Below are 26,525 nucleotides of genomic sequence, written 5' to 3' on the forward strand. Positions count from 1 at the left end.
AGATGGAAGGAGAAGGGGACAACAGAGGAGGAGATGGTTGGATGGCATCACCCACTTGATGGACGTGAGTTTGAATAAACTCCAGGAGTTGGTGATAGACAGGGAGGCATGTTCACAGGGTTGCAAAGAGTCGGACACAACTGAGTGACTGAATTGAACTGATGCAAGAAAGAATGTCCAGAATTATCATGAGCAGTACTGCTGGAAATGTGATCATGGACTGCTACAAACTATGAAATGTTTGTCAATGGCCCTTAAAATGGGTTAAGAAAATGAGACCACATTTAAAGACTGTTATTGAAATTAGCGTTGCTATGATATACTGGCATGTAATCATTTTTATAGTAATTTATTTTATTACATTTTCCAAAGTCAGTCAAGCCAGTGGGCACACACACACACACACACAAGTAAATTCTTGATTGTAGAGTTTAAAAAGTAATAATCTAGAAAATAAAAAAAAAATTAAGTTTAAGCTAAGGGTTTTCCTGAAATATCTGGATTGAAGAATATTTTTAAAATTATATATGGTTCTTTGTCACTTAAATTTTCTGGATGAAAATTTTCTTATTTTCAATTTTTCTCTAATTATCTTTCTGTATATGAAAAATTGTTACTTACTATCTGCCAGATTTTTTTTGGCGTTTTCTCAACTCAGTTGTCTGAGAAAAAAAAATCAATTTTTATTTCAATATTAAAAAAAGGTCATTGTTACCCTTCAATGTTACCCTTCATTGCTTCTTCCAAATCTAATTCAAAGTCTGCATCATAGTGTCAGGAGATCAGAGAACTAGTTCTTGTCTAATTCACAAGCTCTTTTGCAATTTAGAACTTAAGAAACATCAAGGACATAGAGTTCACTGAGAAAATTAACCAATGTCTTGTGAATAAAGCATGGACATAAAACACACCACAGTATCAAATTGAGTTAGTTGGCAAGATGGGAAAATCAATAGCATCTTGGCATGTTAATCAAAAATACTGACTGATTTGTGGCATCATGCTGAGCTCTAGGCATCAGTTACTATGTTTTTTCATTTTTATTATATAATGCTTACTTTTTTTTAAAATAAAAAGTATCACTTGACCATAATACAAAATCTTAAAATTATAGAAAGCTGTGGTGGTTAAAATAAAAATCCTGTTCTTACAACTCTTCACAATATTGTATCCAGTCTTACTATGTAAGTATTTCTTCTTTGTCAGTTGGTGTTATTTTATTACATCAATTTTGATAGTGATTTTTAACCTGCTTACCATATAGTCATTTTTTCTCATGTTATCTAAAAATCTTCAAAAATGTAACTTTAAAGATAATTCATAGTGTTTCATAGTATTTTTAACAATTTCCTCATTGTTGATTGTTTAGTTTTCTATTTTTTGGAGCAAACAACACTACTGTATATACATATTTGTCTGCATTTCTGTCTGTTTATTCCTTATGATTGATTTCTAAAACAGTGCCATTTTATGGAATTGTATTTGTTTCCTAGTGGGACATTTCATTTTATATGTATTTTGAAAGTCATATTTTTCTGTTTTTTCAAGTATGTATAATACCTAGTTTGGTTCATTGCAGAATAGACATCAATTCTTTTAGTTCATTTCTTAAATTGGAAACTGTACATTCATATAATGATATAAAACATAATACAGAAATGCAACTTCAAAAATACTTGACCAATACTTCTGCCTACAATCAGTCCTCCCCAAATATGTAAAACTTTCAATTATTTCTATTTTTAGTTTTTGTGATTATCACCATAATAGTTAATGGTATTCTTTGCTATTCACTTGTTGATCTGAGAATGTGAGCATTTCCTATAGATTCTTGCTATGAGAGATGAGGATTTCTTTCTATATGGTCCTCCATCCCCACCTACTTATTCTGACAGTTGATGTTCTTGCTTTTTATTGTTTATCTCTAACTCTGTACAATGAAGTTAGGTAATTTTAAAAATTGTATCTTCTAATGTGGCTAGCTTCATGACTCCCTACCATGTAAGATGTGTATGTGTATGTGTGTGTTACTCAGTTATGTTCAACTCTTTGTCATCTCATGGACTGTAGCCCACCAAGCTCCTCTGACCTTGGCATTCTCCAGGCAAGAATACTGGAGTGGGTTGCCATTCCCTTCTCCAGGGGATCTTCCTGACTCAGGGATCAAATACAGGTCTACTGCATTGCTGGCAGGTTCTTCACCATCTGAGCTACCAGGGAAGCCCAAAGATACAGATATTTGCCCTAGTTTTCTATCCTCTGTTCTTTGTACTTTTAATTTTACAGTTTCAAGAAGAGGTTAGTATTCTGTATGCACAAAATTCAGTTTCCTGAGCCCTCTCTGTATGTTGATGCCAAAAGTTGTGAAATAAACATATTTTATTAATATGAAAGAGTTGGATGCATGTAAGATAATATAAAATATATTAAAGGAGATCTAACATATGTCACATGTGAGTTCCTGAAAGAGAAGGCTAAGAAGATGGGTCAGAGGAAAGGAGCAAAGAGGCAAGGAAGGGAAGTGTCAAGAGCTAAACATGACAGGAGTCTGCAGGTTTTATCAAACTTATTATGGTTTTCTAGGCCCTTTATATTTCTGTTAGAAATTAGGTATAATTTTTTCAACTTCTAGGGGGGAAAAAGCCTATTAGAATATTGATTGAGATTGCATTGAAGCTATAGATTGATTTGGAGAGAATTTTTTCTCAGTAAAATTGATTTTTTTAAAGTCTCATGAGCATAATATTTATTTCCACTTATTTAGATCATCTTAAATTCCTCTTCACAAAGTTTGAAGTTCTCAGTATACAGGTCTTTCCCATCATGTGGATGATCTACCCCTACATATCTGATAATATAGCTTCTATTATAAGTGATAGTTCTAAATTTCCACTTGTCTGTTACTAGTTATACTACTGATTTTAGAAAATAGATCTTTAATTCTGTAACCCTGTTAGACTCATCAGTTCTAGTGTTTAGTTCTTTGGTTTCATAGTAATGTAATGAAATGTAATATTTTCTACTTTGACAGTTGTGTCCTCTCTAAAGACAACTTTAAATCTTTCTGATTCTGATGCTTTTTATTTTTTTCCTTATTGCACTGGGAAGTACCTCCAGTACAATGTTGTATGGTGGTGGTTTAGTCACTAAGGTGGTGGTTTAGTCACTTGTGACCCCACTAGGCTCCTCTGACCATGGGATTTTCCAGGCAAGAATAGAAGTGATGGCAGATATCTTTGTCTTGTACATTATATTAGAGGCAAAAAAAAATCCCGTCTTATATCAGGAAGTACATTGTTAGCATTAGGATTTTTGTAGATGCCTTTATCAGGCCTAGGAAATTCTTTTATTACTAATTTTCTGAGTTTTTTTTTTTAAATCAGAAATGGACTTTATAGTTTTAAATGATTTTTTTTTAATTGTTGAGATTATTGTTTTTTTAAAAAAACTTTAACATTTTAGGTAATTTTTTTTCCACCAGAGAGAAATCTACAAGTTAATGTTTATCTTCGTGCCTGCTAAGTTGCTTCAGTTAGTTGTATCAGACTCTGCGATCCCATTGACTGTAGCCCAGCAGTCTCTTCTGTCCACTGGATTCTCCAAGCAAGGATACTGGAGTGGATTGCCATATCCCCATCCAGGGAAAGTTCCATCCCAAGGGATGGAACCTGCCTTTCCTGTGGCTTCTGCATTGCAGGCGGACTCTTTACCACTGAACCACTAGGGAACCCCCAGTGTTTATCTTCACTGTGTCTGAACTCTAACAAAATCTGTTAAAAATCAAAGATACATCCATTGTCCTGGAGAATGGCAAAGCAAAAATTTCACTAAAGTTTAAAAGGCAGGGAAAAGTTTATTCAAGGCTATTCCAGTAGTGTAAAAAACCAAAACTGAAGTCTGAACTTAGCTCCCCTGAAACAAAAGGCAGGAGACTTTTTCATCACTGAGGTGAATTGAGAGGAAAAATACTGGAGAATATTATCAGAGAGACTTATCAGTTGAATATGTCTAGCACATTTAATTATTTCTGATGTTTCAACTCTTCTGCTCTGTAATTAGGCCTTCTGATTTTGCTGATTGAGATTGATTGAAGGTAGGATCCTACCTTCCATGGAGACAGGGAGAAAGGGGATCTATCTTCTTTGATGATTACATTTCAAAGGAATGTCTCTCAGGTCCATGAGAAAGTCAGTTTTGGATCAGAAAACTAGTTCAGTCAGTTCAGTTCAGTCGCTCAGTCACGTCCAACTCTTTGCTACTCCATGAATCACAACACTCCAGGCCTCTCTGTCCATCACCAACTCCCGGAGTTCACTCAAACTCATGTCCATCGAGTTGGTGATGACATCCAGTCATCTCATCCTCTGTCGTCTCCTTCTCCTCCTGCCCCCAATCCTTCCCAGCATCAGGGTCTTTTCCAATGAGTCAACTCTTCGCATGAGGTGGCCAAAGTATTGGAGTTTTAGCTTCAGCATCAGTCCCACCAATGAATACCCAGGACTGATCTCCTTTAGGATGGACTGGTTAGAGGCTTTTAAAAAGTTTTTTATACATCACAAAAGGACAGAGAAAGAATTTACGATTATAAAGCTTTCTGAAATAAATGCTGTAAGAAAAGGAAGGTTGGGGGCCTATAGTTACAAAGAAGCCTGTGTATAGACAATTTAATTTTGTTTACTTTCTCAAAGAACCAGCTTTTAGTTTTATTAATCTTTACTGTTGGTTTCCTTCATTACTTTTTCATTCATTTCTGCTCTGATCTTTACAATTTAAGTTAAGCTGAGGGGAACATTAAGGCCATCTAGATTAAAACTAGATATTCCTTGAATAGGCTTGTTAACCTGTGTGACACTGGAAGTCATGCTATACTGTTTTATTATTATTATTATTATTATTTTGGATAAGTTTTAGATGATAAGTTTCCTTAGCCTCAGGGATTTCAATATCACATAAGGAGGGAGATGATTTCATTAGCCAGGGTAGTGGCAGTCGTGGTGGTGACAAGTAGTCAAATTTTTAAAAGTATTTTTAAAATTGAAACAAATTAAAATGTGAGCATATAAGACTTATTGATTATACAAATGATGGGATATTAGAGAAAGAAAGGAGTTAGTGATGACACCTTTTTTTTTTTTTTAAATCTGGGCAATGGAAAAGTAGAATTTTAATCAGTTTTGTTTTTATGGAGTTGGTCATCAGGTTAGCAGTCAAACTATGTCTTGTCTCTGTGACTTTTTTCCCTACAGTGTTTGGTCCCCTGGAATATTCCCTTCACAGTACTTCATATCTAATTCTTAGCCTTTCTTCAAGAACCTGCTCTTATGCTGTTTTTCAATGAAATCATTCCAGTTATCTCCAGCCTGATATGATGATGGCAGTACAGTAATTTATATTGTTAGTGTTGTTGCTAAATATTTTGGTGGTTATACTCTGTGTTTGGTCTGTACTAAGGCCTTTACATTGTCTAATGTTATCCTTATAACAATGCAATGAGGTGTTATCATTATTTATTTGTTTTTACAAATGAGAAAGCTACGGCTTGAAGATACTGTCACTCCTAGAGATGATAATGCAAAGCCAGAAGTGGTGGCACCAGCATGTTAATTCTGTTTTATAACTTCTAAGGACCAATCTCTTAAACTTCTGGAGTGGCTTATTAACTGCAGTTATTGATGAGTGACTATTTGTTCTGTAGCCCATGTTTGGTTTCCCTGAGGTGATTACATTTGTAATTTAATTAATCCTGTGCATTCATCCTTTTTTTCTCCTAGTTACCCTTGTGGTTACTGTTGCTGTATACTATTCAATTATTTTTGCTTGATGGTTCTCTACTGAATCATATTTGAAAGAAATTGTTTATTCCAAATAATGTAGCAAGATTTCCCCATCAAGTTGTTTATATAAAGCAAGTGGGTTCTAGTAAAGGTTTTATTTACCTGACAATTTTCCTATCCATACACATTGTTCATTACCTTATTATTTGTTTATTGACTTGTGCTAATACATTTTTATAAGGAGAATAATATACACTGTATTGGAGAATTAGAGGTTGGGAACCTGAACATCATTTGGTACATCCTTTTACCCAAAGGGAAATCCCCTGTATATCCTCCCTGACAAAGCACTGCTCTATTTCTGATTAATTATGGCAGTAAAGGGAAAAACAGAACCCCTTGATGCATTCAGTTTTATTATTGAATGAATATGTGTTCAGTGTTACCCGCTACAGTTAGTTGACATCTTCCTCTTTGTAACTTTTCAACCATTGCTTTTTATTTTATTAAATAAAAATAGATTTAAGGTACACTCTACACTACATGCTCAAATGTTTAAAGACACCCTTTGTCTTTCTCTCAGGGTGTCTTTCTTCAGGATGACTGCTCAGTTCCCTCACATACTCCGTGATACCCATCCTTCTCCTTCCCAATTGGCTTTAATTGTTTTTCCCCAGAAAGAGTCAGCAGAAATTTTCATTGCTGTCATATTAATAGCAAATAGGCCAATTAAAAAATGCCACCAGGATAATGACCTAGTTCCTAAATCATTGATCCTTCCATACTGATTCTAATCAGTAGATTATGGATTCATGAGCACTTGGTTTACTGACATTACTCACTTGTATAGACAATGTCCCTGAAATACTCAAGACGTTTGTGCACATCATAGACTACAGTTTCTCTGACAAGCCTCTGACCTTGATCTTTCTTTATCTTTTGCACAGCTGCTTTGAAATTTATCAATCTTTTCCTGAATTAGAGTTAGTAAAGACCTCTTCTATCCATCTTAAATATTCTTTGTTTCTCTTGATATGGTTTTCTAATTGATGGTATTAGCATGAGATGATCTTTAAAATCATCTTTAAAGGGAACTGTAAAGTTTAAACTGGAATTTCTGCTGTATATACAGTTAATTCTCATAATTTGCCATAGTTATATTCTAGGAAGTTACCATAGAGACTGAATTAGTGAATCAGTCAATTCATTTCAGTTACTCAGTTATGTCCAACTCTTTGCAACCCCATGGACTGCAGCATGCCATGCTCCCTGTCCATCACCAACTCCTGGAGTTTACTCAAACTCATGTCCATTAAGTCAGTGATACCATCCAACCATCTCATCCTCTATCGTCCCCTTCTCCTGCCTTCAGTCTTTCCCAGCATCAGGGTCTTTTCAAATGAGTCAGCTCTTTGTATTAGGTGGCCAAAGTATTGGAACTTCAGCTTCAGCACCAGTCCTTCCAATAACATTCAGGACTGATTTCCTTTAGGATTGACTGGTTGGATATCCTTGCAGTCCAATGGACTCTCAAGAGTCTTCTCCAACACCACAGTTCAAAAGCATCAATTTTTCAGTACTCAGCTTTCTTTATAATCCAACTCTCATATCCATACATGACTACTGGAAAAACTATAGCCTTGACTAGACGGACCTTACTGAGCTTTTAGTTCTAGGGGAAATATGGGGTTAGGTTATTGTAAGTCTCTGGTCATGACATTTTTAGCAACCAAAACACAAAATATGTAAAATAAGTTTGGTTGCCAGCAATGCTGCTGTAAAACAAGCTAGTCTCTTCATTGTTGAAAAATCTGTTCTTCCACAAAATCCTTTTCCTGAAGAACACTTAGCAGATATTTTAAGATTCTTCCACACTTTATTTACTTGCAGAATCTGCCACAACTGCTGTATTACCTTTGCAAATAGCCAAGCCAGCCAACACTAGCTGTAATGGGTTTAACATTTTTCTGATTCTGGGTAATGTGATTTGTAAATGTTTCTGGCTTTCAGCCTCACACTAGTACCATCCATTACATTTTGTATAAAAATAGGTCATCACCTCATGAATCCACAAGTTGAACTACTTGTATCTTCCATAGCCTCATTCTGTATTATAGATGTTGCTTTAGTACATTCTGAAGTGTTCTTATAGACAAACTGCTGCCTTTCCTCTTCATTTTTCTGGATGTATCTTCTTCTTGATTCATTAAGATTGAGCTCATAGCCAACAGCACTATAACTTACACATGAATGAAACTGATCTAATACACACATTTTCCCTATAAAGTATATCCCAGCCTTGAACTTAAGAACACTAAGCAACACTTCAGTACTATAATTTGGAGAATATTTAAATTCTTCAATTAATTTGAATTCTCAAATCACCAAGAAAAAGTAAAAAAATTAAAAAAATATATATGTGGTATTAATTGACTTTGAAAAGAATGCTTGTTTACAGCATGAGAGCAGAAATATTTCAGAGCTTTGCCTTGTTTGACTTCAGTTGGGAACGTGTGTGTCCAGCGACTTTTTTCCTTTGTGTACATGTCCACGAATAAACACATAAGTGCCCAAGTATTGATTTTGAGGTTACAAATAACTTTTGGTGAGTAGGCCAATCTGTAAATATGGCATCTACAAATAATGTTTAAAGAATATGAGCCTTTGGAATTTAAAAAATCCATCAGATGTCCAGCATAAAACCATATGCGTTGACAAATCAATGTGTATTTTCATAACATTAAGCTTAAGATTCCTGGATTATATTCTGTACCTTGTAAACTCAAAAGACAAGTTTTTCTCAGGCTCACTTTTCTGGTTACTATTATTGCACCCTTTAAAAATATATTATTCCATCTTTCATTTTTATTTGTTTAGAACTATAGTTTTCTTCTACTGATGGTTATATTTTCATGTTTTTCTTAATTAGAGGTTTATAACTTTATATACTTTTTATCATCATTTTATGGTAATTATAACAGAGAAGAAAAGTGCATATGTTCAGTCTTCCATTTTTTTTCACCAACAACTCAGAAACTGAGAAGCTAATGTGCTGTGCAAGCAGAAAGTAGACAAGTTTATGGAAGTTGGATGTGGGAAGGTAGTAAAAGCTGCTTGAAACACTTGAAATGTGTGTTCCAGGAAGAGCAGGTAAATCACCTGAGCTGGGGAAGAGACAACTGACATTAGTTATACTTCAGAATCTAGGTTTGGAAAAGGTAGCTGGAAGCTTGCAGAAGTGGAGAAAGTGGCTTTAACTTGTTATTTTTTGACACAGCCCCTAGGAGCCTGAAAATACTTTTCTTAATAGGGAGATGTGATATGAAATTTTAATCAACATTTTCCAGTCACATACATTGTTTTTTTGTAGAATGAAACCACATATCTGAACTGACATCTTGTATTTGAATAATGCTAAATTTTTTTTTTATTAACAAAACCTATACATCCCATAGACTCTAGATGAGAAAGACCTCCAAACCGTTAGAGCCCTCAGGTTCATGATTTAATGCTGGCTGAAATGAGGACATAAATTATCCATTGTATCATTATTTTCTCACCAAGAAAAACAAAACAGAATTAAAGCTTGGTACTTTGTCAACTTGTCACCTGGGTAATGGAAGAGGAGGCTGAGCCTGAATAAATGTGATGGGAGGAATACATTGATTCTGGTTTTTACTGAGATGTGGTTGTAAGAGAAATTTACACGTGTAATTAATATCCAGGAAAGTATGAGAGCCAAAAAAGGGCCTCAGATAAAAGTAACGGCTTTGAAAACTTGGACAGCAGAAAAGGCCATTAACCATTATGCTCGAAAAGAAAATAACCACCTGCTGCAAACTTTCTTATTTTGGCATGGTAGAACAAATGTGCCAGAAAGAGAAAAACCATAAGGAACCATTTTATTTTGACAGAAATCAAGTATAATTTGCTAAAGTCTTATAACACTTTTGGAAGGAAAGTTTCTTTGCAGAATTTGGAACTATATCCATCTGTATTTATATTATTAAGTATTTAACCAATGAGTTTTCCCTAAGATATTACTTTTATCCTAAATTTATGTTATCCTGTTGCTGCTGCTAAGTTGCTTCAGTTGTGTCCGACTCTTAGCGGCCCCAGGGACTGCAGCCCACCAGGCTCCTCCGTCCATGGGATTTTCCAGGCAAGAATACTGGAGTGGGTTGCCATTGCCTTCTCCACATGTTATCCTAGGTCACTTGATTACTTGCATATATATGGTCTCACATGTGATTTAGCATGTATAATAACTTGGCTTGAAATTTATGTGTAAACATACATAGATTAAAATATATAATAGATATATAACATACAATACAATAATATAAAGAAAATTCTTAATTCAAAGGAGGTGGGATTACATTATTCTGAAGAGGTGATTTTATTTTTCAGTAGGTTCAGGAAGGGGGAAAGTTACTAATTGAAATTAGTATTTAAGCAAAATTTCTAAGAAGACAAAATATGTACAAACCCAAGAGTCTTAAGATTACATTGAAAGAATTCTGGAGTGGGTTGCCATGCCCTCCTCCAGGGGATCTCCCCAATCCAGGTATCGAACCCAGGTCTGCTTCATTGCAGGTGGGTTCTTTACTGTCAGAACCACCAAGGAAGCCCAAGAATACTGGAGTGGGTACCCTATCCCTTCTTCAGAGGATCTTCCTGACCCAGGAATCAAACTGGGGTCTCCTGCATTTCAGGCGGATTCTTTACCAGGTGAGCTACCAGGGAAGCTCACATAAAAATATATATAAAGAGTTGAGGAAACAGCAAAAATAAATTATTTTATAGTTGAATAGGCCGTGCTACCTGTATGGAGTTTTGTAAAGAATTTATACACATTCAAAGATTTATTAAATAGTACATTTTGGCAAATTCTTAATTAACCAAACATATTATTTTGAAAAGGGACTATGGAATGAAGGTAAACACTTAAGGTAAATGTGAATAGAAAAAGCAGTGAAAGGGAGGGAAGGTGGGATGGACAGGGAAGGCAGAGACAGAGAAGCAGATGTCAGAGCCTCTAGCAACCAAAAGAGAAAGTTATTTATATTCCTGCCTTTTCCATTTTAGCATTGCCTTTAGTTCTTTAAGCCTTCAACTTTATGACATTTTTCTCTCTTCAGTAGTCTCATTTCCTTGATTACATTTTTTTCATTGAAAAAAGAGCTGTAGTACCAACTTCAAAATGTATTTTTAGGATTACATGAAGTATTTAATGTGGAAGCACATTAAACAGAAAAATGTAGAGTGTTAAATGATGTATTCATATAAACTCAGACATTTTTATTGCTTGAGAGTTTTTAATCAGTAAATCAAATTAGGCTTGCTGCTGCTGCTAAGTCGCTTCAGTCGTATGCGACCCCACAGACGGCAGCCCACCAGGCCCCCCCGTCCCTGGGATTCTCCAGGCAAGAACAGTGGAGTGGGTTGCCATTTCCTTCTCCAATGCATGAAAGCAAAAAGTGAAAGTGAAGTCGTTCAGTCGCGTCCAACTCTTGGCAACCCCATGGACTGCAGCCTACCAGGCTACTCCATCCACGGGATTTTCCAGGCAAGAGTACTGGAGTGGGTTGCCATTGCTGCTTATTTTCTTGTAAATAAGTTATTGTGAAAAATGGCTGATGTTGAAATTGTGTTCATCTCTGCCTCAACTTTGTCACCACATCCTCAGAATATATGACATGAAGCAGCGTTATTGCCATCAGGCGGACCTTGTGGGTCAAATTTCAGCCTTTAGAATTACTCATTTCCTTTACAGGCAATTATACCTCCCTTCAAAATCACTTGCTTGTCAACATTGACCTGTGTAAGTCATAATCAGCATTATAGATACTCATAAAGTGTGTTTGTTTACCAGGGAGAGACAAAGAGTTTTATTGAGAACATCAATACACACTTCTTTCTGACTTTCTCAATATATTTTGTTTTATTTATTTATTTTTTTACATAGCGCAGACTGCAAGGGGAAGGTAAAGAGCACTCTATGGGGCTGCAGAATGGTTCATTTAAAATCCACTCAACCATATGATGTGCAGTTATGCTCTAGTGAGCTAGGGAGATAAGAACCCTTATTCTAAGTGTTTTTGTAATTTGTTAGGGAGATAGACAGTAAATGAGGAAATAAATAGTACTGACCTCTAAGAAGAAAATAAATCACAATGATAATTAGCAATGGGTAGCCATCTGCTTTGGTTAGGATGGTCTGGGGATGTGTGTGGTGGCTTAGATACTTGTAGAAGGAGTTTCTGGGGTTGGCAGAGTTGGGGGCATTTGACCTGAGGGCAGAAGGATGAAAGATGCAGGGCAGGCATCTGGTAGAGAGTGCAACATCTAAAGGCAGAAGAAGATTGGCATATCTAAGTGAAAAAAAAAATCAATTTGGGGATACATATTTGATCTTCAGTGCATGTGGATGGGTAATGGGTTAAAATCCTGAAGGAAATATTAGGCTGTTGCCTAAACAGGATAAATTCAGTGGAAAATGTAGTAAAATTTATAGGTTAAAGATAGTCACTTTTGATTTTTTTCTGTGGAATACATTCTTTACATATATTTAAAGTTTTTCTTGATTGGTTTTACTTTTTTTTTTTTTTTCACAGTTATTGTGGGTATGTCTATTCTTGTAGAACTGTTTTAAAGGATATTTTAATTATCCTGCTCAACTATAAAAAATTCATTATATTCTTAACTGTTGTGGGTCCAAATCCATAGATGATATCTTCTGGCTAGAATAGTCATGAAATTGTTTTGAAAATTAGAAAGGAAGAACAAATATAAATCACAATGATGGTTTCCTGAATGACTATGTTAAGCCGGTGATTTTGTGTTTATGTAAATACAAGATTTTTATCTCAGAGGAAGCTGTGACCTTTATTGTTTTGACTTTGTCTTTTCTGGCCTTAGATTCTACAGCCCTCTTCCAATAGACTCACAGCACTAATATATTAATATATAGATACTGGCTTAGGTGGTAAAGAGTGTGCCTGCAATATCTGGGTTCTATCACTGGGTTGGGAAGATCCCCTGGAGAAGGGACTGGCTACCCACTCCAATATTCTTGCCTGGAGAACTTCATGGACAGAGGAACCTGATGGGTTACAGTCCATGGGGTAGCATGCAGTTGGACACCACTGAGCAACTAACACTTTCACATCCACTTTTTGTAGCCTGAAAGCACAAGTAATATGTAGAGGAATATATTTTCTATTGGTACAAGGCACAGGAAACCAAGGAGATGCATTGGAATATTTAAACAGAAACCTAAGATGGATGAATGAATCTTCTTGAAATATATACTGCTTTCCAAATTTTTCTTCTGTTGTGGTCAGCATAGCTTTTTTTTTTTTTTTTTACTTTGTAGTTAAAAAGGTCTCAGTTTCAGACACACACACACACACACACACCACCCACACAGGAATATTGGTATTTAGCATGTAAAATCACACATTAAAATTGTAGGTAGTTAAGTCAAAACAGATGGTTGCACAGCATTTGTATCTTTGATTAAATTTTATTTTTATTTATTAATGGAACTATAAAATTATTTAATGAAGCATATTCACAAAAAGCCAAAGCAGAGAAGATTATGAGCTGGACTTATATTACTAAGGCCATAAAATTAACAAGTAAACATAGAAAACATAACTGCCCATTATTTATGGGCTTCTCTTTAGTGTAAATATTTTTAAGGCTGTATATCCAGGTAGGTTTGGTAGCAGATGGAGTGAAGCAATCCAATTAGAAACTATAAAAACAGTTCCTCAAGGCTCATATTATTTAGTAAGCATGCCTTAGGGATTGCAGGTCAACAAGGATAAGTACAGAATGTCACTCATTGGGCATGGAGCTGGGAAGGAACATAAGGATATTGGAATTTAGGAACAAGTAAAGATTTGGAATAAGAGTTTGTAAGGCCAAGACTAAAGCTTATATAATTACCACTCTCTGGAAGAGAGAAAACTCCATGAGTTTGAGGTGTTCAAGCAAAAAAGAAATTATTAATTTTAAATATTTTGATGTACTGGAGTTAGGGTGGTGTTTACGGCCTGCTATAGAAGATGAATCAGCAGCTCAGGTGAGGAAAGGGAATTTTGACCTAGCATTTCCTCTGATACTTCTTGTAAGTAAAGGCTGGACCTACTGTCAGAGTGTAGACGCCTTGTGGGCCTGAAGGTGTTAATTACATGAAAGGTGAAGGCCATTTCCAAAAGCCAGAAGGCAGCAAAGTGCTAATTTTGATGAGAGAAAAGGTGAGAAAGAGGAAGCCTTGTGTTACATACAGCTGTGTCCTGACTAAGAGGCCCGTTTTCTCCCTTTCTAATAAAAGAGTGTCTCTCACTTCCTTCTTCCCTTCTGTTTTATAAAAGCAGCTGCTTTCCTTTCATTAGGTTAACTACCACAGAAAACACATTTAAAACACACATTTGGAATCTTCTATTCTGCTCTTAAAAAAAGAGGCACATTTCTCCCCTGTAAATTCTCTCATACATAGTTCATGGTTGTGTTTTTAAAAAAGTGTTTAAAATATGGGAGGAAAGGAACAATCTTTAACATAGTTTTGAAGAAACTCAATATGTCTGTTTCTGTGTGTACACACACACACACATCCTTCAACAACACAGGTTTGAACTGTGCAGGTACACTTATACATCCATTTTTTTCAATGGTAAATACTACTTCTTTTTGGAAAAAAAAATTTTTTTTTTATAACTTCAATCTCAATACATGCTCTAAGTTTTATTTTTTTTTATGTGATCTATTCCTTCTGGGTCTTATTTGCTGTGGCTATATCACCTTTCTAAAACTTAAACATATGAGATTCTCAGAGCTGAAATAGAAGAAAACAATAGAATGGGAAAGACTAGAGATCTCTTCAAGAAAATTAGAGATACCTAGGGAACATTTCATGCAAAGATGGGTTTGATAAAGGACAGAAATGGTATGGCCCTAACAGAAGCAGAAGATATTAAGAAGAGGTGGCAAGAATACACAGAACTGTACAAAAAAAAGATTTTCAAGACCCAGATAATCATGATAGTGTGATCACTCACCTAGAGCCAGACATTTGGGAATGTGAAGTCAAGTGGGCTTTAGAAAGCATCACTATGAACAAAGCTAGTGGAGGTGATAGAATTCCAGTTGAGCAACTTCAAATCCTGGAATATGATGCTGTGAAACTGCTGCACTCAATATGCCAGCAAATTTGGAAAACTCAGCAGTGGCCACAGGACAGGAAAAGGTCAGTTTTCATTCCAATCCCAAAGAAAGGCAATGCCAAAGAATACTCAAACTACTGCACAATTGCACTCATCTCACATGCTAGTAAAGTAATGCTCAAAATTCTCCAAGCCAGGCTTCAGCAATATGTGAACTATGAACTTCCAGATGTTCAAGCTGGTTTTAGAAAAGGCAGAGGAACCAGAGATCAAATTGCCAACATCTGTGGGATCATGGAAAAAGCAAGAGAGTTCCAGAAAAATATCTATTGCTGCTTTATTGACTATGCCAAAGTCTTTGACTGTGTGGATCACAATAAACTGTGGAAAATTCTGAAAGAGGTGGGAATACCAGACCACCTGACCTGCCTCTTGAGAAATCTGTATGCAGGTCAGGAAGCAACAGTTAGAACTGGACATGTTACAACAGACTGGTTCCAAATAGAAAAGGAGTACATCAAGGCTGTACATTGTTACCTTGCTTATTTAACTTCTATGAACAGTACATCATGAGAAACGCTGGGCTGGATGAAGCACAACAAGATTACTGGAAGAAATATCAATAACCTCAGATATGCAGATAACACCACCCTTATGGCAGAAAGTGAAGAAGAACTAAAAAGCCTCTTGATGAAAGTGAAAGTGGAGAGTGAAAAAGTTGGCTTAAAGCTCAACATTCGAAAAACGAAGATCATGGCATCTGGTCCTATCACTTCATGGGAAATAGATGGGGAAACAGTGGAAACAGTGGCTGACTTTATTTTTCTGGGTCCCAAAATCACTGCAGGTGGTGATTGCAGCCATGAATTTAAAAGATGCTTATCTCTTGGAAGGAAAGTTATGACCAACCTAGATAGCATATTAAAAAGCAGAGACATTGCTTTGGCAGAAAGGTCCCTCTAGTCAAGGCTATGGTTTTTCCAATGGTCATGTATGGATGTGAAAGTTGGACTATAAAGAAAGCTGAGCACCAAAGAATAGATGCTTTTGAACTGTGGTGTTGGAGAAGACTCTTGAGAGTCCCTTGGAATGCAAGGAAATCCAACCAGTCTATCTATCGTAAAGGACATCAGTCCTGGGTGTTCCTTGGTAGGACTGATGTTGAAGCTGAAACTCCAATACTTTGGCCACTTGATGTGAAGAGCTAACTTATTTGAAAGGACCCAGATGCTGGGAAAGATTGAGGACAGGAGGAAAAGAGGGCAACAGAGTTTGAGATGGTTGGAAGGCATTACCGACTCAATGGACATGGGTTTGGGTGAACTCCAAGAGCTGGTCATGGACAGGGAGTCCTGGCATGCTGTGGTTGATTGGGTCGCAGAGTCAGACACGACTGACAAATGAACTGAACTGAACCTGTCCTTACCTAGAGTGATCTCATTTAGCTTCATGTCTTTATATAATATGTACTGGTTCAGTTCAGTTCAGTCTCTCAGTTGTGTGACCACTGGAAAAACATAGCCTTGACTAGATGGACCATTGTTGGCAAAGTACTGGTAGCCTCCAAATTTATTTCCATTTAAGACAAATATATGCTCTCTAAATATGTATTTTCCTGTGTCTATTTTATATCTTTCTTAGAAAGCTAATTGGTATTTCAATAAGTTCAAAGGTAATTCTTTGTATTATGCCTCAAAAAGAAAATCTTTCCCTCTACTAGATGTCCCCACCTAAATTCACTGCACCTAATTCATTTATTGGCTCCTGTCAGTATCTTCGAGGCATGGCCTGTGAGGCCCCATGCCTTTTATGTTATATGTGGGCTGCCGAGCGCACTTTCCTCTCAGTCTGGGCTTCCAGGCTAAGTTCCCCCATCAGTATCTTGAGATTTGTCCTTAAACCTTTTCCCTTCATACACATCCAAGGTTGTGTGAAATTTAGTCACAGTGAGATTTAGTGAGGTTAATCACCAGTGAGGTTTAGTCATAGTCTTGTCATTACCTCTGTCACTGCACTAACCTCTAACTCTTCATCTGCTTTCAGTCTTGCTGTTGTTAAGCGGGTAGAATAGGGAAAAGGAGTCGAAAATGGCAGTGGCTAAAAGACAAAGAAGGGAAAAGCCAGCGAAAATAGAACAAAAGAAGGTCTGAGGACCAGAGTGAGGACCTCAGATAAAACAAACAACACTCCTGGCTGGCCCAATTTACATAGGACAGGCCCAGGGAGAGATAAACATATAAAAAGAGGAGCCAAAGCTAGCTCTCTCTCTCTCCTGTGTGCTGGGGCGCTCTTCTCCTCGCGTCTTTGGATTGATGTGCCCTCACACCTCGAAGATGGATTTTCCTGCTCTCTTTTAAATAAAATAGAGCTGTAACACTGAGCTGTAACACTGATTTGTCTAAGAGCTATAACATGGTCCATTCGAGACCTGAGAGCTATAACACAGTCTGTCCAAGACCCAATAGCTGTGACACACCAAGGGGGCTTTAATGTCCGTCACTCCAAATCTTTGTTGTGACAAGACAAAGAACTGAAGAACATACACTTGCATGACATTTATGGTGCTGTGACTCGGGTTTAACCTGGCTGAAACAACCTCTGCACAGAAGAGGCCAAGCACAGCAGGACCCCAAATCAGTGAGTGGTAGAAGCAGAACGCAAAGAAAATCCAGCACAAGGGAAGGCCCATCATGCTGGAAACCGGGACAGTGAAAAATGAAGTCAGCAGAAAGCTCACACGGCTCAGTCTCAGATTCCAGAAGACCTCCAGTAAAGGTAGGAAGTCCTCATTCCTATGGCTTGAGGGACATGCCTAACAAAATCTTAATTCCTTTACAATCTCTCATTTCTTGTTTCCTCGAATGTCCCAAGAACAGGAGGGTGGCAGGGGGCACAGTTGAGGGACTCTGGAGAGGCTACTCCTCAGCATGTAGGCACTATCTGCTGAGCCCCAGTAGCTGTTACACAAGCTGATGCAGGTTCTTCTGTCTTTTCTCTTCTCTGTTCCAAGGATCAGACCAATGAAACTGTGAGCACTGGTCAGATATTTAGCAGAATTTCCGGTAGGCTATGAAGGGGATTCCTTGGCACGTTTTTCCCACTGCTTTTTCCTCCTGTCCTTCAGCCCTCTCCCGGGACTTGAGCCCGACCAAAACCCAGAATGGCTTTGGGTACCTAATAAAGCTCAGGCTCTGAGTTCTCACTGCAAAAATTCATTGAGAATCAAAGAGATTAATAAGAGGTAGACTTTTTAAGATTCAGAGAGAAGCTCCCACTCTACAGGGTACTGGCCATGGAATGTGGCCTGGCCTGGTTTTGCAAGTGGGGTGAATTCATATGTTAATGAGTAAGAGGATCATCCTAGCCATGGGGGAACCACCCACTCCTCCATCTTTTGACAGTGCCTTGGAGCTGTCCTGCTACCTCTGGCTGTGTCTTTTGGCTTATAGATTGGGGATTAAGGTTTACTTGAATTTGACTTGTTATCTTGGACCCAATTGATTTTAATTGGTTTATGTTATACCCTTGTGCTATGTCATTCTTTCAAAGGTTGTGTTCTGTCCCCTTCCCTCCTGTTTAATGTTCTTTTCCTGAGCCCCATCCAGACCCACAAGGTTGCCTCTACAATCTTCCAGACAGACAACCAGAATATAGCTGGTCTTGGGAGGGAAATACTTTATAATATCCAACCCCTTAATTGTACCCTCGACCCAGATAATCACAATGGTGTGATCACTGACCTAGAGCCAGACATCCTGGAATGTGAAGTCAAGTGGGCCTTAGAAAGCATCACTACGAACAAAGCTAATGGAGGTGATGGAATTCCAGTTGAGCTATTTCAAATTATGAAAGATGATGCTGTTAATATTAAAGTGCTGCACTCAGTATGCCAGCACATTTGGAAAACTCAACAGTGGCCACAGGACAGGAAAAGGTCAGTTTTCATTCCAATCCTAAAGAAAGGCAGTGCCAAAGAACACTCAAACTACTGCACAATTGCACTCATCTCTCATGCTAGTAAAGTAATGCTCAAAATTCTCCAAGCCAGGCTTCAGCAATACGTGAACCGTGAACTTCCAGATGTTCAAGCTGGTTTTAGAAAAGGCAGAGGAACCAGAGATCAAATTGCCAACATCTGCGGGATCATGGAAAAAGCAAGAGAGTTCCAGAAAAATATCTATTGCTGCTTTATTGACTATGCCAAAGTCTGACTGTGTGGATCACAATAAACTGTGGAAAATTCTGAAAGAGATGGGAATACCAGACCACCTGACCTGCCTCTTGAGAAATCTGTATGCAGGTCAGGAAGCAACAGTTAGAACTGGACATGTTACAACAGACTGGTTCCAAATAGGAAAAGGAGTACATCAAGGCTGTACATTGTTACCCTGCTTATTTAACTTCTATGAACAGTACATCATGAGAAACGCTGGGCTGGATGAAGCACAACAAGATTACTGGAAGAAATATCAATAACCTCAGATATGCAGATAACACCACCCTTATCGCAGAAAGTGAAGAGGAACTAAAAAGCCTCTTGATGAAAGTGAAAGTGGAGAGTGAAAAAGTTGGCTTAAAGCTCAACATTCAGAAAACGAAGATCATGGCATCTGGTCCCATCACTTCATGAGAAATAGATGGGGAAACAATGGAAACAGTGTCAGACTTTATTTTTGGGGGCTCCAAAATTACTGCAGATGGTGACTGCAGCCATGAAATTAAAAGACACTCCTTGGAAGGAAAGTTATGACCAACCTAGATAGCATATTCAAAAGCAGAGACATTACTTTGCCAACAAAGGTCCATCTAGTCAAGGCTATGGTTTTTCCTGTGGTCATGTATGGATGTGAGGGTTGGACTGTGAAGAAGGCTGAGTGCTGAAGAATTGATGCTTTTGAACTGTGGTGTTGGAGAAGACTCTTGGGAGTCCCTTGGACTGCAAGGAGATCCAACCAGTACATTCTGAAGATCAACCCTGGGATTTCTTTGGAAGAAGTGATGCTAAAGCTGAAACTCCAGTACTTTGGCTACCTCATGTGAATAGTTGACTCATTGGAAAAGACTCTGATGCTGGGAGGTATTGGGGGTGGGAGGAGAAGGGGACGACAGAGGATGAGATGGCTGGATGGCATCACTGACTCAATGGAGGTGAGTCTGAGTAAACTCCGGGAGTTGGTGATGGATGCTTGGCGTGCTACGATTCATGGGGTCGCAAAGAGTAGGACAGGACTGAGGGACTGAACTAAATGGAACTAATCCTACCCAGTACTGGTCACACTGGAGATCTTGGGGACGCCCAACTCCAGTCTGGGGGTGCCAGGAGGTCATCACACCTTGACCTACCTGGGGATCTGGTCCTCGAAAGTTTGTCATGCCTCAACCTGCTCGGGAGTCCGCTGGTCCCAGGATTCGACCTGCCCAGGTATTCGATCTCTAGGAGGCTGTCACACCTCAGCCTGCCTGGGGATCTGCACCCTGACCAGGGGACGCCTGGCTCTCAGGTTGCAACAGTACTAGGTAGGATGAGCTTGCATCATATCTATTCCCGTCCATGGTGGGCAAACTAGCAATGAGTTATGAACCCCTTAATTCTACCCAGCACTAGTCACGCTGGAGTCCTTGGGAACACCCTAACTCCAGTCCGGGGGTCCCAGGAGGTCATCACGCCTTGACCTGCCTGGGCATCTGGTCCTGGACAGGTTGTCATGCCTCAACCTGCTCCGGGATCCACCAGTCCCAGGGGTCCCAGGAGGTCATCACGCCTCAATCTGCCCAGGGACCCAATTCTCGGGAGGCCATCACGCCTCGACCTGCCTGGGGATTCAATCTCTAGGAGTCTGTCACGCCTCAGCCTGTCTGGGGATCTGAACCCTGACCCGGGGACGCCTGGCTCCTAGGTTGCAACAGTTCTGGGTAGATAAGCTTCAGAAAGACTCACCCCTAAGGAAGTCCAACCATGAAAATCGAAAGAGGTCTTTTTCTTTCTCCCTGTCATGACTATCTTTCAGATGGGAAATAACCAATCCACTTCTCAGCAGACGCCCTTGAGATGCATCCTTGATAACTGGAAGCTGTTCGACCCTCTAGTTCTAAGGAGGAGTCACTTGAAATTCTTTTGTGCCACTGCATGGCCACAGTATCCACTGGGGGACGAGGAATACTGGCCTGAGGATGGGACTTTAAATTACAATGCCATCCTTCAATTAGAATTATTCTGCAAAAGACAAGGGAAACCCCTATATCCAAATTTTCTTCTGACTAAAAGATATGAAGTAACTCTGTCTTAAGTATGGGATTGTTGTGCGCCCTAAAAGTGAGCCCACTAGGCAAATGATGTTAGGCACAGGCAACTAAGAAAAGGAACCCCCGCCCTTAAAGGCTCACCTCCCACAGCTCTTGAGTTGCCTGGTGCTCCTTCCTTATATCCAAACGTGTCCCCATATCCGGGAGCACCCCTCCACAAAAGCCAGCTCGAGTATGTCCCTTAGTTGAAACTGGAGGCGAATTCAGACCAACTCGAGTCCATAAGCCCTTCTCCCTCTTAGAACTAAGACAGATCAAACAAGACCTGGGAAGCTATACAGATGACCCAGGCAAATATATAGATACATTCCAACATATTACCTTGGCCTTTGACTTGACATGGAAAGACATCATGGTCATATTTAGTCAAACTTTATCTGACCCTGAACATACTAGGTCTTAAAGGAAGCCTGGAGGTATGCAACAGGGCTTCACACATCCAGTGATAGATATCCAGTAGGGGAAACTGCAGTCCCCTCCTCCGATCCTAATTGGAATTATAATGACCCTGAGCACATCTGGGAAAAGGATCATTTTCTAATCTGTGTGAAGGCAGGACTGAAAACAGCCCAGCAAAAAGTAATTAGCTGTACCCAGATCTCAGCAATAACTCAGGAGCCCAATGAGAACCCCATTGCCTTTCTGGAAAGGCTAAAAGAGGCACTCCAAAAGTTTACCAATCTGGACTTAGACTCTTACGAGGGACAGGTGATTTTAAAGGACAAATTCCTGTCCCAATGTGCATCAGATATCAGAATTAAGTTACAACAGCTACAACAGCAGGACCCTACTGCCTCTTTAGATGAGATGGTCAGCCACCAATACCTTTTATAACAGAAAACAGGAGAAGGAGGCCAAGGCCCAGGAGTGGGAGAGAAAGAAAGAGACAAGGCATGCCCAGATGCTGGCCGCTCTCCAGAGAAGCTCTATGGCAAACCCCGAGTCCTTGAAGGACAAGGCACGAGACAAAAGCCTGATCTGTAGACAGGTGGGGCATTGGGCCAAAGAGTGTCCAAACCGTGACCAGTCTCCTAGAACGGCTTGCCACAAATGCCATCAACTGGGACATTGGGCGGCACTCTGCCCTTGGGACCCAAGAGCCTCAAGGTCAAGCGCCAAGCCTACCCTCACGATGGTTCAAGAAGACTGAAGTGGCCCGCTCCAGCCAGCCCGCCAGTCACAGATAACCATCACGGGGCTGGAGCCAAGGGTGCAACTGGATGTGGCAGGTAGGTCCGAGAATTTCTTGGTTGACACAGGGGCTACCTACTCCGTCTTGATCTCCTACTCCGGAGCCTTCTCCTCCCAAAGCTGTGCCATTTTGGGTGCTACAGGAAAATAAACTACTAAAAGATTCACCCGAGCACTTTTTTGTTGCTGGGATTAACAAATATTTTCCCACCAGTTTCTGGTGGTCCCTGAGTGTCCTAGTCCCTTATTGGGAAGAGATATACTCACTAAACTGGGGACCAACCTTGTGATGGGAAGTTTTTCAGCCCCTAGAGCTCTACAGCTCCTGGTTACTACTGAAGAACCCATTACACCTTCAATAGAGAGGGACCAAAAACTATGGGAAGACAAAATTAACCCCCAGATGTGGGACCAGGGGATTCCTGGACCAAGCTGAACTGGTCATCATTGTCCTCCGAGATCCCACTCAGTTTCCTAACCAGAAACAATATCCTCTCAAAAGAGAGGCTCAGGAGGGACTACAGCCTTTAATAAATAAATTCCTTGTTTGTGGGCTGTTGGTCTCCACCAATTTGCCATGTAACACCCCACTCCTTTCTGTAAAGAAAAATTACAGAACCTGGCGAATGGTTCAAGATCTCCAGATCATAAATGAAGCTGTAGACCCCTCCATCCCACAGTACCCAATCCCTATGTAATCTTGGGAGAAATCCCACCCAGTGTCAAATGGTTTACAGTCTTGGATCTCAAAGATGCTTTTTTTTTTTTTTTGCATACCACTGGCTAAAGAATCCCAATATCTTTTTGCCTTTGAGTGGGAGGCCCCAGGAGAAAAACACCAACAGATGACTTGGACAGTATCACCTCAGGGGTTCAGAGATAGCCCCCACCTGTTTGGACAGGCCCTTAGCCAGGATCTCCTAGATCTGGACCTGGGATCTAATGGGAAAATATTACAATATATAGATGACCTACTAATCTGCTCTCCAGATGAGAAAAGTGCCCAAAAACATGCAATTCAGGCTCTAAACTTCTTGGCAGAAAGGGGATATAAAGTCTCCCGTGCTAAGGCACAGATGCACATGGGTCCAGGAGGCTGTCCTCTGATCGGGTACAAGGAATCCTCCAGTTGCCTTCCCTCATGACTCAAAAACAATTGCGAGTTTTCCTGGGGCTAACGGGGTATTGTAGAATTGTGATACTCAACTATGGTCTAATTGCCCAGCCCTTATATGAAAGCTTAAAGGAACAAGATGATTCAATCCCATTGATGTGGGGAACTCTTCAAAAGAAGGCAGAGGCTACACTAAAACAGGCCTTAACTCAGGCACCTGCCTTGAGGTTGCCAGACCCAGAAAAAGCATTCCAACTTTATGTCCATGAGAGAGAGGGAATAGCCTTGAGAGTGTTAACTCAGAGGTTGGGATCTGAGCCCCAGCCTGTAGCCTACTTATCCAAGAGGCTCGATCCAACCACCCGAGGCTGCCCCCCCTGCCTTTGAAATCTTGCAGCTATTGCAATCATGATAGAACATGCTTTAAAACTCTCCTCTGGGGGCAAACTAACTATTTTTACCAGCCACCAAGTAAAACAACTCCTAAATGGGAGAGGCCATTTATGGATGTCTGATCAAAGAATCCTCAGATTATCAAGTAACGCTGATGGAAAATCCAGGCCTCACTATATCCCCTTGTGAGGTTCTTAACCCAGACACCCTCCTGCCTACCCCCAAGGGCTCTCTCCCCTTTCCCTCTTGTCTAGAAACCTTGGACCACTGGACAAAACCCCGAGAGGGATTGTCAGAAGATCCTCTGACCAATCCTGAGGAAATCTGGTACACTGATGGAAGCAGCTTTGTCTTGGATGGAAAAAGAAGAGCTGGGTATGCAGTAGTCTCCAATTTTGAGACCATAGAGGCGAAGCCTCTGCCACCAGGTACTTCAGCCCAATTAGCTGAGCTCATAGCCCTGACTCGAGCTTTAAAGCTGGGAAAAGGAAAAAGAAGAGCCATTTACACTGACTCCAAGTATGCCTTTCTGGTGCTACATGCACATGCGGCTATTTGGAAAGAAAGGGGCCACTTGACCACCCGAGGGTCCCCAATCAAATATGGTGATCAGATTCTTAGGCTCTTGGACGCAGTCCATCTGCCCACTGAGGTTTCAGTCTCCCACTATAAAGGACACCAAAAAGGGAGCACAAAAGTTGCACGATGGAACCAAGCAGCTGATCAGGCAGCTAGGAGAGCAGCATTACAGAACCATGACCTGATAGGGGTTGCCACCTTAGTTCCACAGACTAATTTGCCAGAAACTCCTTCATATACTGAAGGTGAGACTCTTAAAGCTAAGAGCAAGGGCTTTCAAGAAGATCATATTGGGTGGTTCCAAAAGGAGGGATTCCTTTTTCTGCCTGGGAACATCCAATGAAAGTTGGTTAACTCCTTACATGCCACCACTCATTCAGGATAAAAGTCCCTCCAAAGATTACTAGAAAGGTCCTTCAGAGGAACAGGCTTCCAAACAACTATAAGACAGGTGGTCTCCTCTTGTCCCACTTGCCAATTAAACAATCCCCAAGGAGCTCAAAGACCGAAGCTGGCCCAACCCGTCCAATGATGTGGGGCCTACACAGGAGAGGACTGACATATGGACTTCACCCAGATGCCAGTTTCTCAAGGGTATAAATACCTATTAGTCATGATAGAAACATTCACAGGATGGATTGAAGGCTTTCCCACCTGGACTGAGAAGGCTGAGGAGGTGGTTAAAAAAACTGCTCCATGAAATCATTCCAAGATTTGGTCTGCCCAGGTCATTACAAAGTGACAATGGGACATCATTTACTTCTAAGGTCACCCAAGGGGTCTCGAGAGCATTGGGCATTACTTATTATCTCCATTGTGCCTGGAGGCCTCAATCTTCAGGAAAAGTAGAAAGAGCCAATCAGTTCTTAAAATCAGCAATAAAAAAGATAACACAGGAGACCCCCCTGGGATGGAAGGAGGCTTTACCAATAGTTCTCCTCCGCACCCGTATTGCCCCTAAGGAAAAGGTTGGTCATAGTCCTTATGAGATGCTATATGGGAGACCTTTTGTTTATGTCAATGACCTCTTCCTAGATCCAGAGGTTCAGACCCTCCAGTCTTATACCATGGCCATTGTGCAATTCCAACAGGATATACACTTGTGGGGTATGAACCAGGACCCAAAAGCTTCTAAGGAGTCACCACTATATGCTCCAGGGACTCAAGTCCTAGTTAAAGTCAGGAAAGATGGGTCCCCAAAGGCTAAACTCCAGCCCACATGGAAGGGCCCCTACCCTGTAATACTTTCTACCCCCACAGCACTCAAGGTACCAGGACATGACTCCTGGATTCACTACTCATGAGTCAAGCCATGGAAGAAAATAGAAGAGAACACTCAATACACCTGTGAGCCCCTGGGAGATCTCAGATTCCTATTCAGGACTACCAATGAGTGCCATTCTAATGAACACCCCCAAAACCTGGTTTCTGGGGATAAGATTTCTCAAGATAGCTTTAAAGAGTCAACACAGCTTGACAGAGATTGTACTCCAAAACAGACAGGAGATAGATCTTCTGATTCCTGAACAAGGAGGGACTTGAGCCATCCTGGAGATGCAAATTTAAAATTGGCTAATGCCCTTACTAGTTCTTACTATGCTATATTGATGATGCTTATGATTATTTCATGTACTGTCAATTGTCTAAACTGTTTTGTCTCTGCCCAGGTCAACAAGCTACAACATGCAGTGCCAGTTCAACAGAGATATAAAACTATAGTCGACCACAGAAAATATCACACACCCTTAGATGGACACTGCTATAAGGACTCTGAGGCTTGAGACTAGCAAGAGGGAGAGGACCAATATCCCTCGCCATCCAAGTTCAGCAGGAAGTAGCCAGAAAGACCTTGACGCCCCAATTCCCAAAGAATTGGGCCTCCCATCTCTTGAAGGGGGAATGTTAGGTAGGTAGAATAGGGAAAAGGAGTCCAAAATGGCGGTGGCTAAAAGACAAAGAAGGGAAAAGCCCATAAAAATAGAACAAAAGAAGGTCCAA

This window comes from Bos taurus, chromosome 26 (genome assembly GCF_002263795.3).
Source record: "Bos taurus isolate L1 Dominette 01449 registration number 42190680 breed Hereford chromosome 26, ARS-UCD2.0, whole genome shotgun sequence".
NCBI lineage: Eukaryota > Metazoa > Chordata > Mammalia > Artiodactyla > Bovidae > Bos > Bos taurus.